This window comes from Artemia sp. Qi Xiang Cuo, chromosome 20 (assembly GCF_049724085.1).
Source record: "Artemia sp. Qi Xiang Cuo chromosome 20, ASM4972408v1, whole genome shotgun sequence".
NCBI lineage: Eukaryota > Metazoa > Arthropoda > Branchiopoda > Anostraca > Artemiidae > Artemia > Artemia sp. Qi Xiang Cuo.
In genome coordinates this window covers 1,844,944-1,862,919 of record NC_142813.1, presented here as the reverse complement: position 1 = coordinate 1,862,919, position 17,976 = coordinate 1,844,944, and the positions used below count along the sequence as shown (strand labels likewise).

Sequence of the window (17,976 nt, the reverse complement as noted above, 5' to 3'; positions counted from 1 at the left end):
GGGTGATCGTATTGATCCAGTGGTCCTAGAATATCGTGGGAGGGCTCATTGGAACGGAAATTAAAAGTTCTAGTGTCATCTTTAAGTGACCAAAAAAATGGAGGGCAACTAGGCCCCCTCCCACGCTCATTTTTTTCCCAAAGTCACCTAATCAAAATTTTGAGATGGCCATTTTGTTCAGCATGGTCGAAAATATTATAACTATGTCTCTTAGGATGACTTAATCCCTCGAAGCCCCCAGGGGGAGGGCTGAAAGTTATGAACTTTACCCAATGTTAACATATAGTATTGGTTATTGGGACCCGGCTCAATGGTAACCGAAACTGTAGAAAACGGTATTTTGACACAAATAGATACATCAAAAGAAGAGGATATTAATTCTGATTTCAAATATATAAGTTTTATCAAGTTTAATCTTACCTATCAAAAGTTACGCGCCTGAGAAAATTTGGCTAATTTTCGAAAAAAGGGGGAAAGACCTCCTAAAAATTATAGAACCTTAATGAAAATCACACCATCATATTCCGCGTATCAGAGAACCCTACTGTAGAGGTTTCAAGCTCCTATGTACAAAAAAGTGGAATTTTGCATTTTTTGCCAGAAGAAAGATCATGGGTGCGTGTTTATTTTTTGTTTTTTGTTGTTGTTTTTTCCAGGGGTGATCGTATCGACCCCGTGGTCCTAGAATATTGTGGGAGGGCTCATTGGAATGGAAATTAAAAGTTCTAGTGCCCTTTTGAAGTGACCAAAAAAAATGGAGGGCAACTAGGCCCCCTCCCACGCTCATTTTTTCCCAAAGTCACCTGATCAAAATTTTGAGAAAGCAATTTTGTTCACCATGTTCGAAAGTATTATAAGTACGTCTTTTAGGATGACTTAATCCCCCGAAGTTCCCGGGAGGAGGGCTGAAAGTTATGAACTTTACCCAATGTTAACATATAGTATTGGTTATTGGGAAGTATACAGTACAGACGTTTTCAGGGGAGATTTTTGCTGGTAGTGGGGGGGGGGGGGGTCGGCGGTTATGTGGGAGGATCTTTCCATGAAGGTAGTTTTAATGGGGGAGGGACATTGCTATGAAGGGGACGCCGGACTTCCCAGCGTTAATTAAAGAAGATCAGAAATTAAATATAAAAAAACAAGTTTTTCAACTGCAACAGCAGCAACATCAAAACTTTAAACAAACAGAAAATATTACACATATGATTGGGTTCACACCCTAGTCAATACCTCACTCTTTAAGCCAGAGATTTTTTAGTACTTTCATAAGAGCTATTTATTCTAATTAACGGCCTTTGTGATTAAGCGGTCATTTTTAAAGAATTGGAACAAAATTCGAACTTTCACTTAAAGAGCAAGGTATTGACTAGGGAGCGAACCCCCTAATATGCGTATTAAAAATATATGAATATAGAAGTTCGTTACGTAGGTTAATTCGTAAGTTACGTATATTTATTATTAATAAAAACGTTCGTAAATAAAATGAAACAAGTTTCGAGAAAGCCATTTAACCAAATAAAAATAAATTAATATGAAAATTTTGTTTTAATTATTCATGTGCTGTGAGCCAAGATCAAAACCTGCATTTATTCAAAAAAGTTCAAAAATTAAATAAAAAAAAACAAGTTTTTGTAACTGAAAGTAAGGAGCGACATTAAAACTTAAAACGAACATAAATTATTCCGTATATGAAAGGGGTTGTCCCCTCCTCAACGCCTTGCTCTTTACGCTAAAGTTAAACTCTTTCCCATAACTCTATTTTTTTATACAATAAAAACCCTTAGCGTAAAGAGTGAAGCGTTGAGGAGGGGACAGTCCCTTTCATATACGGAATAATTTCTGTTCGTTTTAAGTTTTAATGTTGCTCCTTACTTTCAGTTAAAAAAACTTGTTTTTTTTATTTAATTGAAAATAAAAAGCAAAATTGTCCCTTCCCCTAGATTTTGAAAAATTTATCCCCCCCCCGTTAATTTTTGTGAATTAACGCCACTGAAGAAAAGACTACCATCCGTCAGACTTCCCTTATGATATTTTAGGCCCGTTTTTTAGCACTAAGATCTTACATCTAAGATCTTACATCTTTCTGCAAAGATTATCGTTTTTTAACTCATCTTTGTTCTAAGATCTTACAGCTCACTGACGTTAGCAAAAAGTGTGAAGAACGCCACTGTTCTGCCATATATAATAAAGATGAGAGAACTTTAATGAACTACTCATCTTTCTTCTCAGACCGATGATCAGAGCAGAATGATGAAAGACGTTTGCACAAAAATGACCTAATATGTAATATCTTTGTTCAAATATTTCACTTTTAAGCGTTTTCTGAAAAAAGATGTAAGATCTTAGTACATTGATGAGTGAAAAAACAGGCCTTTTGTTTTGATGCCCTTCTTTCAATTAAATAGAGCATGGGGAATCCCCAAAGATAGATCCGACGGACTTTTCATTCCCTGATGGAAAATTTAATCCTACGAATCTTCTTTTAACAAATTATTTTTTTTAAGATCCTAGTTTGTTTATTGAATCAACTTCGAGGATTTATTTGAAACTTGAAAAAATTACCCTTTTTGATGTTTAATTTTGATTCTAATTCATCTGGCACCTTTGAAACAACTACCCAGGAACGCATACAGAGGATGATTTCCATTTGTAGAGGCATCAGACCTGGCGCAGGAACCAGCGGCTTTGTTCTAGGATTGTCAATTGCACAAGGAAAGTGGTGCAGCTTTAACACCCCTTTATCACAGGGTAACAATTGTAGAGGAGATAGGGTAGATTCTGCCATTGATCCCTAAAATTTGAAAAAGACTCTTTTGTATTTCTCATTGAAAAACTTAAAATTCCCTCCCCTTGATTTTGAAAAACACCTTTTTTGCATCTTCATTTAAAAAAAAAAAATCAAAAACGAAACCCTTACATTTTAGTAAATTGGCACACTTAACCTACCTCTGACTGTGAATATCTAAGGATAAAATCTTTAACCACGTAGTTGCTCTACCAATAGTTTGATATCTACCAAAAGAGTTTAAAAAATGAGAACGTTAAACGATAGTGCCTCAGGGCAACGCAAAGGGGTTAAGTTCTTGCAAATTACTCATCTGCTAGTTTATTCAGGAATTTTCTTTGAACTTAAACGTTCTCAATACTAACTGAAAATATACCAAAAGGAACGAGAGACATTTTCCCAAAATTCTATGGTAAAAGGGTTTTTTGATTCCGTTGGTTAAAGTCTGTAACATATTTCCGTAAAACAATAACATAAACATTAACAATGTTCTTTAAAGTACTAAGAACACAGAATTAAAGGCTTTCTTTACCCCTCTTATAGTCCGTCTCAGGGCTATTCACACCTGAAACCCAAAATTTCTTATGGTTTCCTTTCGGTTGTTTCAAAACTATGCAGTTTTTAGGGCATCACCACATTTATGCCAAGTTTAAATGGGAAAATAAATATACTAAGCTAATTAATCAAATTTGACATCGCTTTTCGTCCGTAAAAATTCAATCATTAAATTATTCGATTCCTAAGGACAAATACACCTTCAAAGGATGTTTTCTTAAGATGTTTGGTGCCATATGTTTTTAGCTTATTTTCGGCTTTTCAGCCATGTTCTCTTTTTTTTAATTTGGCACCCTCTATTATCAAAACTGCCTATGGAGGTGTTTTCACTAAACATTTTTTTTAGATTTTTCTAATTTTTTAAGTCATGGTATCCACTGAACTAATTCAAACAATCAGATTTAATTATACTACCGATTTAATTGTTTAATTATAATCTAATTGATTTTTAATTAAATGTGCATTAAACTTTAATTATAATTTTTAATTAAAAATTATAATTATTCAGATTTAATTATATTGCATGATCAATTAGTTCTTCAAGCGTATGTCAGAGGGAAGGACTTCTGGACACAACCGTGATTGTTTTTTAACCTGATTGGCTCTCCTGTTTGCCGGGAGCCACTAAGAAGAACCAAAAATTAAATTTAATTTTGCTCTCTCTCCAGTGTCAGCCTTAAGCTAGTACAAAAAAAAATAAAAAAATTGGAATCATTAGATTTTTGAAGAAATATTCCCTCTTTCCTCTCCCTTAAATCTAATTACTTAATTACTAAAACTAATTAACTAATTACTTAATTAATTAATTAGGTTCACCTTTTGCCCCCTCCAGTTTTCATGGGGCTAATGTCTTATAGCTTAATCTGATTGAACCTTTGTTCTTTAGTAACACGGTTGCAGTGCTAAATCGGTTGGTCTATACTCCATAAAAACTTAATCATTGAATTTGATGAGTTAAATCAAGATGAATTAAAGACTGAATCACTTACACCCACTTCTGTCCTTGGAAACAAATATTATCCTTTATAGCTTTTGTCTCAACTGCCATAGGCAAATGGCACAACCGGAGCGGGGAGGGGTACAGGATGGAATTTATCCCCCTATAGATCTTTTGCCCTCTCCCCCTCCCCTAAGATTTTTTAGATACGTGATTTTGGTATTTCATTGAAAAATGTCGTTTTTAGAATTTGCATTGTAAATAATAAAAAAATAGCACTTAAATACTCAATTCAATAAGTAATTCAAAACAACATCACTTTTTTTTTATTATAATTCATTATAAAGGTTTTTGTCTCCCCGGGGGTGGAATTTTTTTACTCCTTTTGGTGCACCCCTGCTTTAGCCTGGTTATGGCACTGCAAGTGTAACATTGCACCTTAATTTTTTATAGATGGCGTTGCTGTAACAACTTTCTTAGGTTTTGGCTGCTTATTTCTTGGAGCCTTGGCGAAAGTAGCTATCTTAGCCTTGTACCGGCCTTAACATGTTATATACACCCTTTATGAATTTTTCAGTAAGTTATATATCACAATGTATATCTCGGTACTTGTATGATATACACCTACCGCTCAAGTTGTTCATATATTGACGCACTGTAAACAGGTTTCTTTCGCTAGTTTTTTTTTTTACCTTAGTGGGAGAAAAGACAAAGCGATTAAGAGAAGTGACAGAATAGATGGGAAATATACAGTTTGGGCTATATATTTGCACATTAGGGTGGTGGGGGTAAAGTATTTGGACAGTGAGAAGTGAGAAAACAATTCTTACTTCATTATATGTAGAATAATTGTAGCTAACAAATTTTGCACTCAGACCCACCTTACTTTACCCCCCCCCCCCCAAATGTGCAAATATATATCCTAAATATGTTTCTAACGTGTTATATTTTTATCATACTTAGGTATATTTTATTAGGATAAACCTAACTTCACTTCTTGACTGGTAGGGGGTATATCATATACGCACCTATATTTCAACTGGTCGCCTATTTACTCCTTGGGGTATTTGATTCAGTCTACTGTTTAGTCCTTCGGACAAATAAATAGAGAGAGAGAGAGAGAGAGAGAGAGAGAGAGAGAGAGTGAAAGAGATGGGCAGATAGAGAGAGAGGTCATATCGCTTGTGTGTCTCAATTCAGGATTTGGAGGTCAATTCTTGTTAAAGAGGACAAAAAAAAATTGCCCTTCCTGAGGCATCTTCATTCAAATAATTTTTCCATTATAAAGTAAGAAAATATTTGTTTTTGGTTGTATTGATGAATATACCCCCCACCCCCACCCCACCGACCAAAACTCCAACTTACTGGACTTAGCCCAACTTCCATAATTTTTACGATTTTACTTATTTTTTCACAATTTCCCTACGATGATTAAGTTATTCATTTGTTTTCCAATGATTTACGAATTTGACAGCCTCCCCTCACCTCCTCTGAAGTTCCTCTGATCATACATTAGGCAAAAATTCAAACTTTTTTTCTTTCTCGGTGACGGTCAAATTCAAAGTAAAAAATTTAAATTTTCATTTGAAACGAAGTTTCTTGGATTGCACGGCATTTTAAACCAGTCCATCATTGTCTTTTTCTAGCAAGTCGGTGATATTTTAATTTCTCTCTGTGGAACTGTTCCAAATCTAAGAATTATTTTTCGAATGCATACATGCTTTTCCACTGGATTAAATTGTTCTTCCTTCTCTTCACTTTTTTAAGTTAAATAATTTTTTCTGGATACGCTATTGTTAACTGGTAAGTTTTTATCTTAATATTTATAATATTTTAGGAAAATCTTTGGGAAATCTATTTTAATAAAAAATCTATTTTAGGAAAATATATTAGGAAAATTTTAGGAAAACCCTTTGTTGCACAGGTATGAATAAAAGAAATCAGTGAAAACAGGTGAGCATCCAGGAGGTCTCGAAGTCTTTAGCCCCGAATCATTATCTTACGATTTTATTCATAATCAAATATAATAGCTTCTTAATTCACCAGATTTTTGCTCATTATGTCAATTTTACACCCCCTCCAAAATGTGCCTTTTTGCTCTTAAAAAACGTCTTTGCATGCGTTCTTGATGGAGACAAGGAGCATCAAAGATGGGCGGGATGATATAGTTCAAACAAAAATTGAAATCGGGTCGCGAAACCAACTTGTTAAACCGACATGTCTTATACCTGTCCATAACGGAATTTTAACCTTTCGGATCAGCTGCTGCGAAGGTGATAATAGTGCTTTTACATGGTGAACGCTCAAGAGACATTGTTCCAACGTTATTCATAGATGTCGAGCGTTTTCATTTATATTAATTTAAATAATACAACGTTCCTCCGAGGGAAGTAAAAAGCGAAGTGGAAACTTAAAACGAGCAAAAATTATTACTTCCCATCCTATCTAACGTATATCAGCAAAACTATTGCAAATTATTCAACCGGTGAAATTTCCCTATGTTTGTACGATTACAGAAAACCAGCGCTTTACTGAAAACACAAAAGCCAAGTATTAAAAAGAAGAATATTGATTTAGGAGTCAAAAGTAAATACGTAGCCTCACAACATCAAACTAATCTTAAACTACTACTACTTGTACTTGTTGCGGGACCAGACGTGGACGCCTCATCCGGCATCTAGATGACTACGCATGATTGACTTCTATTTGTCACGAACTTGTGCCAGCTCTTCAGCAAACCGGAGCCAGCAGTTCTCCCACTTTCTGCCAAACTTTCAAAATCCGCCAATGGGGTCGAACTAATCTTAAACGCTTTTCATAGCCTTACTGGACCTGTTATATCAGTAACTTTGAGTATACAATTAAAATTATCTTAAAAGCTTGGCCATAAAAATAATATATTTAAATTCTTTAAACAAAATACAAAATAATGGATTGATTTATCAGGTAACAAATTGGTTTCATCTAGTATTAATCGAAATGAAGAACATATCAATCACAATGAACTCTAGAAATCGAGTTATTTCTCTCTAAGAAACGGAGAATTTCAAGTTGTGATACAAATGTTAAAACGAGTCTGCAGTCTTAATACTGATAAGATTCCTTCACTTCGAACTTGTCTACAAAAAATCATGAAATGTCCTTTTCAGACCCAAAAAGACAGTTAATCATTGAACTGAGGTCATTGTGCAGAAGTGATGCCAAATTAAACTAAAAAAAAAATATAAAGCAACAATCTAAAATTGTTAGTAGAAGTGACCCTATAACTACTGAACGAACTCCTTATATGGGCATAGCCTCCCTAGGGAGAATGATTGCGTAATCGATCAATGACCTCTTTTTCCAAGGTCGATTTATTTGATGTTTCTATGTGTAATAACTCCGGAACGAAGGTTGCACATGCGCATTGAATTCTAACGGGAACAATGTTATTGATCTAGGACTCGAGGGGGAACTGAATTTCCGAGAACTTGATTGCGTAATCGATCGTGAATGTTATGATCCAGAAATAGTATTTGTTGTTGTTGCTCGAGCCAAATGTTATGAGTTTCCCGGAAACAGTTAGATCACGTGTTTCCTTCTCAGCCAATCAGCGAGTCGGTTACATCCCCCTTCTCAGCCAATCAGAGGCCTGCTTACATATACTCGTGACGGGGCTCCTTATATGGGCATAGAATACTGACGGGGCTCCATATATGTGCATGGAATCCCTAGGGAGAATGATTGCGTAATCGGTCAATGACCTCTTTTTCCAAGGTCGATTTATTTGATGTTTCTATGTGTAATAACTCCGGAACGAAGGTTGCACATGCGCATTGAATTCTAACGGGAACAATGTTATTGATCTAGGACTCGAGGGGGAAGTGAATTACAATTTAGTCTAACTCTGTCAGCACCCCATATATGGGCATAGAGTCATTAGGGAGAACACGTGGTTAATGGGGTCACTGACCTTTTTTTCCAATTTGTCAACAACAACAACATCGACCTTGACATTCGCTGAGAGCGTGCACTTACAACAACAACAACATCGACCTTGGAACACCTGTGATGTCGACCACAATTCACCTATCGTGAATCAATAATTCCCCTTAGAAACAATAAATTAATTCCCCTTTCTTGACAGATCAATCAACCAATGACATCATCTGTCAGACTTTAAAAATTTTCGCATAGAAACGATTCTCCAGGAATAGATCCAAGTCATTAATGTCTTTGCCTCGGAAACAACTCTTTTGGTAGAACTCCAAAGGATATTAATAGCCAAAGGCCATGGAAACAATTCTCCAAGAAACATCTTAGCGATGAATTGTTTTAGTGCGGGAATCAGGTTTCTTATTAATTTGAAATGCATTAGCACAGAGATGCCAAAAACAAAAGGAACACGCTGAATTACGTTTAGGGATTAGTTGGGCGAAACTGTTTTAGACAGGTTATGGAACTATTTCGGCGAAACAGTTAGAGACATTTTAAAAGAAGATTTTTGAAGAGATTTTAGAAGAGAATTTGAGGGTGAAACTCTGTGGTCGTTATAATACACAAGTTCCATTTGAACAGTGTTGTGAGGTCCTCTACCCCAACCCCAAAGGAAGCCCCCCGGTCCCCAAAGGTCCCCGGGCTCCCAAAGGGCCAACCGGTCCCCAAGGGTCCCCCGGACCCACAAAGGTCCTCCCCCGGTCCCCAAAGGTCCACTGGGCTCCCAAAGGCCCTCCCCCGGTCCCCAAAGGTCCCCCGGGCTCCCCAAAGACCACGCAAACCTCAAGGGCCCCCGGCTCCCCAAACACCCACCCAGGGCCCCAAAGGTCCACCCCCGGTCCCCATACATGCCCACAAAAACTTACACACACACAAAAAATTACACACACACACAAAAAATTACACACACACACGAAAACTTACACACACACACGAAAACTCAAACACACACGCAAAAACTTACACACACACACACAAAAACTTACACACACACACACACACAAAAACTTACACATGCACACGAAAACTTACATGCAGATAAAAACTTACATGCACACAAAAACTTACACACACACACACACAAAACTTACACACACACACACACACGAAAACACACACACACACGCCAAAACAAAAACACACACAAAAAATTACACACACACACACACACAAACAAAAAAACACAATAACAAAAAAAAAAAACACACACACACACACAAAAACTTACACACACACACACACAAAACTAACACACACACACACGAAAACTAACACACACACTCCAAAACTGACACACACAAAAACTAACACACACACACACACACAAACTTATACACACACACACACACAAAAAACTTACACACACAAAAACTTACACACACACACACACAAACTTACACACACACACAAAAAACTTACATCCACACACAAAAGCTTAAAACGATTGCAATATGGTACTGTTGCACCTATTCATATCTGCTAAAATTTTTATCAAAATAACATTTTATACAATCTAAAGGGTAAATGCTTTATAATTTTGACATTCTATTGCGTAAACACACAATAGTTTGAAAAAATGAAATATGATCCATGTTTACATCTGCAAAACAGCTAAAAATGAAGAATTCATACACATTCTCAACTAGCTAAGTGTGAGTGTTTTAAATAGGAGCAATTCTATTGCGAAAACACACAAAAGTTAGAGCAAATACAAAATAGTACATTATTAGCTCTGCAATACGAGTGAAAATTAAGAATTCATACACATTTACTACTCGCTAAGGGTAAGTGCTTTAAATATGATCCATTCTGTTGCGAAAACACACAAAAGTTAAAAAAAATACAAAATATTCCTTTATTACCTCTGCAATACGGGTAAAAATGAAGAATTCATACACATTTTCAACTAGCTAAGGGTAAGTGTTTTAAATATGAGCCATTCTGTTGCGAAAACACACAAAAGATTAGGTTGAAGTGCAGTTTTACCCCACGCCATTCCAGAAAACCCTTAATTAATTGATTGGGTTACGAGATTCTTAAAGTAAACGGTTCCAAGTTAGCTTAGGAAATTAACTATTGAGAAAAAAACTCCCCAATGCAAATGCACTCGTCAATTTATGACACTTATATATTTGTATTAAGCAAGTATAGTTAATTACCTTATTCCTCTATTGGTCTCAAAATCACGTTGACGCGAGTATAAGATACATATGAGTTGGGTCGCTAATTACTAAAACTTTATTACCACGAAATTTCTTATTAATTAAAAAACTTTCCACAAAATAAGTTTTTCAAATAAAAGTAAAGAGATACTGCATTAAATCAAAGATGAGCAGAAATAAAGTTACATAATTCTTCAAACTTAAACTTATTTCAAATGCCATACTAGTTAAAGTGGCAAAAACTCTTTTCCATAAGAGAACATTTTTCATCTAAAATTAAAGATCTACTAAATCGAATATATGATTAAATAATAGCGAATAATTGTTCAAACGTAAGATTATTTTTATCGCTAAACTTATTAGATTGATAAAAAACTTTTTCCCACAAGAGAAAACTTTTCGAGTAAAAGTAAAGAGCAATTTTCGTAAAAAGTCCTGACCCCCCTCATTAAAGGATATAAATTAGAACCATGGGAGTGTATTTTCATCGTATTTTACATTTCCCACAAGAGGAACACTTTATGAGTAAAAGTAAAGAGCTACTAAATCAAAGATATAAAGAAATAATAACGTATAATTGTTCAAACTTAAATTTTTTTAATATCTCTGAGACAAACTTTTACAGTGTTGAAAAATAGTGAAAAAGAAAAGTCTAAAAAACATTGGAAGAAATAGATTGGTAGGAAAAAATGCTTACATTTGCATAATTCGTCTGGGCTTGGGTGCCTGAAGGACCAGGTAGTGCTTGTTGGAGGGTGGAGGGACCGGGGGCCTTATATTCTTGTACAAATTGGGCTATGACTTATACAGGCAGCGTCGGTCTTGAATAGTCAATATGAAGGTTGGATTGGCCGGTGTATTTGGGGGCATTTGGCCAGTGACCGTACTGCACCACTGTGGCCTTCGCAGAGGGTACATTATTGACCCTCGCTTTCTAAGTGGGTGGTGGTTACAGACATTCTTCATAATTGGCCTGAAAAAGAAGAGAAAAAAGTTAGTATTGATATAATTTGCCCCTTTTCACATAAGGAAAAATGAATAATTCATAAACATTGTCAATTAGCTAAGTGTAAGTGTTTTAAATTTGAGCCATTCTGTTGCTAAAATACACAAAAGTGAGAAAAAATACAAAATCTTCCTTTATTACCTCTTCAATACGGCTAAAAATGAAGAATACATACACAAATAAAAATATCTAAGGGAAATAGATATAAATATCAGCCAATCTATTGCGAAAACACACACAAGTTAGAAAAAATACAAAATATTCCTTTATTACATATACACAACGTCTAATAATTTAGAATTAATACACAATTTATACTAGCTAAAGAGTGAATGTTTTAAATATGGACTATTATGTTGCGAAAACACACAAAATTAAGAAGAAATGCAAAATGTTTCTTTATTACCTCTGCAAAACGGCTAAAATGAAGAATTCATACACATTTTCAACTAGCTAAAGGGTAAATGTTTTTAATATGAGCCATTCTATTATAAAAACCAACAGAAGTTAGAACAAATGAAAAATGGTCTTTTATTACCTCTGCAATACGGGTAAAGATTACGAATTCATACACATTTCAACTAGCTAAGGGTAAGTGTTTTAAATATGAGTCATTCTGTTGCAAAAACACACAAAAGTTAGAAAAAATACAAAATATTCCTTTATTACCTCTGAAATATGGGTAAAAATGAAGAATTCATACACATTTTCAACTAGCTAAGGGTAAGTGATTTAAATATGAGCCATCCTGTTGCAACAACACACAAAAGTTAGAAGAAATACAAAATATTCATTTATTACCTCTGCAAAACGGCTAAAAATGAAGAATTCATACACATTTTCAACTAGCTAAGGGTAAGTGTTTTAAATATGAGCCATTCTGTTGCGAAAACACACAACAGTTAGAAAAAATACAAAATATTCCTTTATTACCTCTTAAATATGGGTAAAAATGAAGAATTCATACACATTTTCAACTAGAGAGGGGTAAGGGTTTTAAATATGAGCCATCCTGTTGCGAAAACATACAAAAGTTAGAAAAAATACAAATTATTCCTGTATTACCTCTGCAATACGGCTAAAAATGAAAAATTCATACATATTTTCAACTAGCTAAGGGTAAGTGTTTTAAATATGAGCCATTCTGTTGCGAAAACACACAAAAGTTAGAAAAAATACAAAATAGTCATTTATTACCTCTGCAAAATGGCTAAAAATGAAGAATTCATACACATTTTCAACTAGCTAAGGGTTGGTGTTTTAAATATGAGCCATTTCGTTGCGAAAACACACAAAAGTTAGAAAAAATACAAAATATTCCTTTATTACCTCTTCAAAACGGGTAAAAATTAAGAATTCGTCCACATTTTCAACTAGCTAAGGGTAAATGTTTTAAATTTGGGCCATTCTATTGCGAAAACCCACAAACGTTGGAACAAATGCAAAATGATCCTTTATTACCTCTGCAATATGGCGAAAAATGAATAATTCATACACATTTTCAACTATCTAAGGTTAATAGTTTTAAATATGACCCATTCTGTTGTGAAAACACACAAAAGTTAGAAAAAATACAAAATATTCCTTTATTACCTCTGCAAAACGGCTAAAAATGAAGAATTCATACACATTTTCAACTAACTAAGGGTAAGTGTCTTAAATATGAGCCATTCTGTTGCGATAACACACAAAAGTTATAAAAAATACAAAATGGTACTGTACTACCTATGCAATAAGGTTAAAAATTAAGAATTCATATACATTTTCAACTAGATAAGGGTGACTTTTTTAAATAGGTGCCATTCTGCTTCTGAAACACATAAAAGTTAGAAAAAATACAACAGGTTCATGTATTTACTCTTCAAAAAGAATAACAATTAAGAATTCATAAACATTTTCAACTAGCTAATTGTAATTATTTTAAATATGAGCCATTCTATTGCGTATACACACAAAAGTTAGAAAAAATACAAAATGTTCCTGTATTACCTCTGCAATATGGCTAAAAATGAAGCATTCATACACATTTTCAACTAGCTAAGGGTAAGTGTTTTAAATATGAGCCATTCTGTTGCGAAAACACACAAAAGTTAGAAAAAATACAACCTGACCCCCCTAATTGAAGGATATGAATTAGAACCATGGGAAAGTAATTTCATCGTATTTTGTATTTCCCACAAGAGGACACTTTTTGATTAAAAGTAAAGATCTACCAGAATAAACCGAAGATATGATGAAATAATAACGAATTATTTTTAAAACTTAAATATTCTGTATTACGGGAATAGTTTATTTTCGAACCATTATATCTACCAAAGGTTCAATACCTGAGTTAAACTAAGAGGTTTCAATTTCAGGAAAAAATTCATCATATTTTGCTTATTTTCGTTGGAAAACACAGTAAAAAGACATTATTGAACTCACATCAAACATTGCCGGGCTTGCATTTGAAGAACCTTCCATTATTTTCTATCTTGTCCTCTATATCAGCATATACTGACTTTTAAAGCTGTTCAGCGCTCTTAAATATACTAACCTAACGGTTATTTATTTACGAAATTGTGCAAACTGTTGATATAGAACAATAATTAACTGTCAATACATTGATTAACGCTCAAAAGAGGTGTCACTTTTCTCTTGTGGAGACTGGTATCAAGAAAATACTTCTTACATTGCATAGACTATATGTGTCAAATGGGGCATCTTCAATGTAGAGTAATTAAGAATTAGAAAATGAAGAATTCATACACATTTTCAACTAGCTAAGGGTATGTGTTTTAAATATGAGCCATTCTGTTGCGAAAACACACAAAAGACTAGGTTGAAGTGCTGTTTTACACCACAAAATGGTAGAAAATCCCGCTTTACTTGAGTACATTATACGTTTTGCCTCGTACAATTTGCCCCATTAGCTTAATATGTTATCTCGAGAAAAAAACTATCAAATAAACACGCACACTAAACTTGATGAAACTTATATATTTGAAATCAGAATTTAAAGTTAATTACTTGATATATCGATTCGTATCAAAATCCCGTTTTTTAGAGTTTCGGTTACTATTGAGCCGGCTCACTCATTACTTACACTTCGTTACTACAAAATGTTTTATTAATTAAAAAAAACTTTCCACAGAATAAAATTTTCAAAGAAAAGTAAATAGCTACTACATTAAATCAAAGATGAGCAGAAATAAACTTAAATAATTGTTCAAACGTAAACTTATGACCAATGCCATACTAGTTAAAGTGACAAAAACTCTTTCCCACAAGAGGACACTTTTCAACTAAAAGTAAAGAGCTACTAAATCAAATATATGATGAAATAATAACGAATAATTGTTCAAACGTAAACTTATGTTTAGCGATAAACTTATTAGAGTGATAAAAAACTTTTTCCCACAAGAGGACACTTTTCGAGTAAAAGTAAAGCGCATCTTTCTTCAAAAGCCCTGACCCAGCAACAGATAGAATAAGAATTAGACCAAATGGAACATACTTTCCTAGAATTGTGCAGGTTATACCCGAGGAACACTTTTCGATCACAAGACAAGTAATACCAGAAGACCAAGAATATAAAATGAAGTAATAACGAACAGGTGTCCAAACTTAATTTTTTTTATTATATCTGACAAACAATTTTAAAGTATTGAATAATAGTGAAAAAGAAAAGACTAAAAAACATTGGAAGAAATAGATTGGTAGGAAAAAATGCTTACATTTGCATAATCCGTCTGGGCTTGGGTGCCTGAAGGACCAGGTAGTGCATGTTGGAGGGTAGAGAGACTGGTGACCTAACATTATTGTATAAATTGGGCTTCGACTTAGACAGGCAGTGTCAGTCTTGAATAGTCGATATGAAGGTTGGAGGGGCCGGGGTATTTGGGGGGCTTCGGCCAGTGACCATACTGCACAACTGTTGCCTTCGCAGGGGGCGCATTATTGACCATCGCTTTCTTAGTGGGTGGCGGCGACAGACATTCTTCATAATTGGCCTTAAAAAGAAGAGAAAAAAGTTAGTATTGAAATAATTTGATCCTTTTCACAGAAGGAAAAATGAAGAATTCATACACAATTTCAACTAGCTAAGGGTAAGTGTTTTAAATATGAGCCATACTGTTGCGAAAATACACAAAAGTTAGAAAAAATACAAAATATTCCTTTATTACCTCTGCAAATCGGTTAAAAATGAAGAATTCATACACATTTTCAACTAGCTAAGGGTAAATGTTTTAAATATGAGCCATTCTATTGCGAAAACACACAAAAGTTAGAAAAAATGCAAAATATTCCTTTATTACCTCTTCAAAAAGGCTAAAAATGAAGAATTCATACACATTTTCAACTAGCTAAGGGTAAGTGTTTTAAATATTAGCCATTCTTTTGACAAAAAAAAAAAAATAAATTTATAAAGAACTATCGTCAATTATTAACTATTAAATACTTGTAAAAATGAAGAATTCATACAAATTTTCAACTAGCTAAGGGTAAGTGTTTTAAATATGAGCCATTCTGTTGTGAAAACACACAAAAGTTAGAAAAAATACAAAATATTCCTTTATTAACTCTGCAATACGGGTAAAAATTAAGAATTCATACACATTTTCAACTAGCTAAGGGTAAGTGTTTTAAATATGAGCCATTCTGTTGCGAAAACACACAAAAGTTAGAAAAAATACAAAATATTCCTTTATTACCTCTGCAATATGGGTAAAAATGAAGAATTCATACACATTTTCAACTAGCGAAGGGTAAGTGTTTTAAATATGAGCCATCCTGTTGCGAAAACACACAAAAGTTAGAAAAAATACAAAATATTCCTTTATTACCTCTGCAATACGGCTAAAAATGAAGAATTCAAACAAATTTTCACCTAGCTAAGGATGAGTGTTTTAAATATGAGCCATTATGTTGGGAAAACACACAAAAGTTAGAAAAAATACAAAATATTCCATTATTACCTCTGCAATATGGCTCAAAATGAAGAATTCATACAAATTTTCAACTAGCTAGGGGTAAGGGTTTTAAATATGAGCCATCCTGTAGCAAAAACATACAAAAGTTCGAAAAAATACAAATTATTCCTTTATTACCTCTGCAATACGGATAAAAATTAAGAATTAATACAAATTTTAAACTAGCTAAGGATAAATGTTTTAAATATGAGCCATTCTATCGCGAAAACACACAAAATTTAGAAAAAATGCAAAATGTTCCTTTATTACCTCTAAAATATGTATAAAAATGAAGAATTCATATACATTTTCGACTAGCTAAGGGTAAGTGTTTTTAATATGAGCCATTCTGTTGCGAAAACACACAAAAGCTAGAAAAAATTCAAAATCACCCTATATTACCTCTGCAATACGGGTAAAAATGAAGAATTCATATAAAGTTTCAACTAGCTAAGGGTAAGTGTTTTAAATTTGAGCCATTCTGTTGCTAAAACCCACACAAGTTAGAAAAAATACAAAATATTCCTTTATTACCTCTGCAAAACGGCTAAAAATGAAGAATTCATACACATTTTCAACTAGCTAAGGGTAAGTGTTTTAAATATGAGCCATTCTGTTGCGAAAACACACAAAAGTTAGAAAAAATACAAAATATTCCTTTATTACCTCTGCAAAACCGCTAAAAATGAAGACTTCATAGAAATTTTAAACTATCTAAGGGTAAGTGTCTTAAATATGAGCCATTCTGTTGCGAAAACACACAAAAGTTAGAAAAAATACAAAATAGTCCTTTATTACCTCTGCAATACGGCTAAAAATGAAGAATTGATACACATTTTAAACTAGCTAAGGGTAAATGTTTTAAATATGAGCCATTCTATTGCGAAAACACACAAAAGTTAGAAAAAATACAAAATATTCCTTTATTACCTCTGCAAAACGGCTAAAAATGAAGAATTCATACACATTTTCAAATAGCTAAGTGTAAGTGTTTTAAATATGAACCATTCTGTTGCGAAAACACACAAAAGTGAATAAAAATACAAAATATTCCTTTATTAACTCTGCAAAACGGCCAAAAATGAAGAATTCATATACGTTTTCAACTAGCTAAGGGTAAGTGTTTTAATTATGAGCCATTCTGTTGCCAAAACACACAAAAGTTAGAAAAAATACAAAATATTCCCGTATTACCTCTGCAAAATTGCTAAAAATGAAAAATTCATACACATTTTCAACTAGCTAAGTGTAAGTGTTTTAAATATGAGCCATTCTGTTGTGAAAATACACAAAAGTTAGAAAAAATACAACCTGACCCCCCTAATTGAAGGATATGAATTAAGAACCTGGGAAAGTAATTTCATCGTATTTTGTATTTCCCACAAGAGGTAAGTTTTCCATTACAAGTAAATAGCTACAAGACTAAACCAAAGATATGATGAAATAATAAGGAATAATTGTTCAAAATTAAATTTTCTTTATTACGGGGATGCTTTATTTTCAAACCATTATATCTACCAAAGGTTCAATACCTGAGTTAAACTAAGAGGTTTCAATTTCAGGAAAAAATTCATCATATTTTGCTTATTTTCGTTGGAAAACAC

At 33.7% G+C, this 17,976-nt stretch overlaps 1 protein-coding gene across 6 annotated transcripts in view; it reads left to right on the top strand.

Annotated features, from left to right (window-relative positions):
• The window catches only part of Eaat1 (Excitatory amino acid transporter 1), a 225,597-nt gene that overhangs the window by 54,538 nt on the left and 153,083 nt on the right, over positions 1–17,976 (top strand). The window contains exon 1 of one of the 6 annotated variants that reach the window (XM_089106439.1): positions 5,941–6,080. The exons of the other annotated variants lie outside the window; for them this stretch is intronic. The gene's annotated coding sequence lies outside the window, so the exon portion shown is untranslated. Of the gene's footprint in view, positions 1–5,940; positions 6,081–17,976 lie in introns of those variants that run through there. 6 annotated transcript variants of the gene reach the window in all.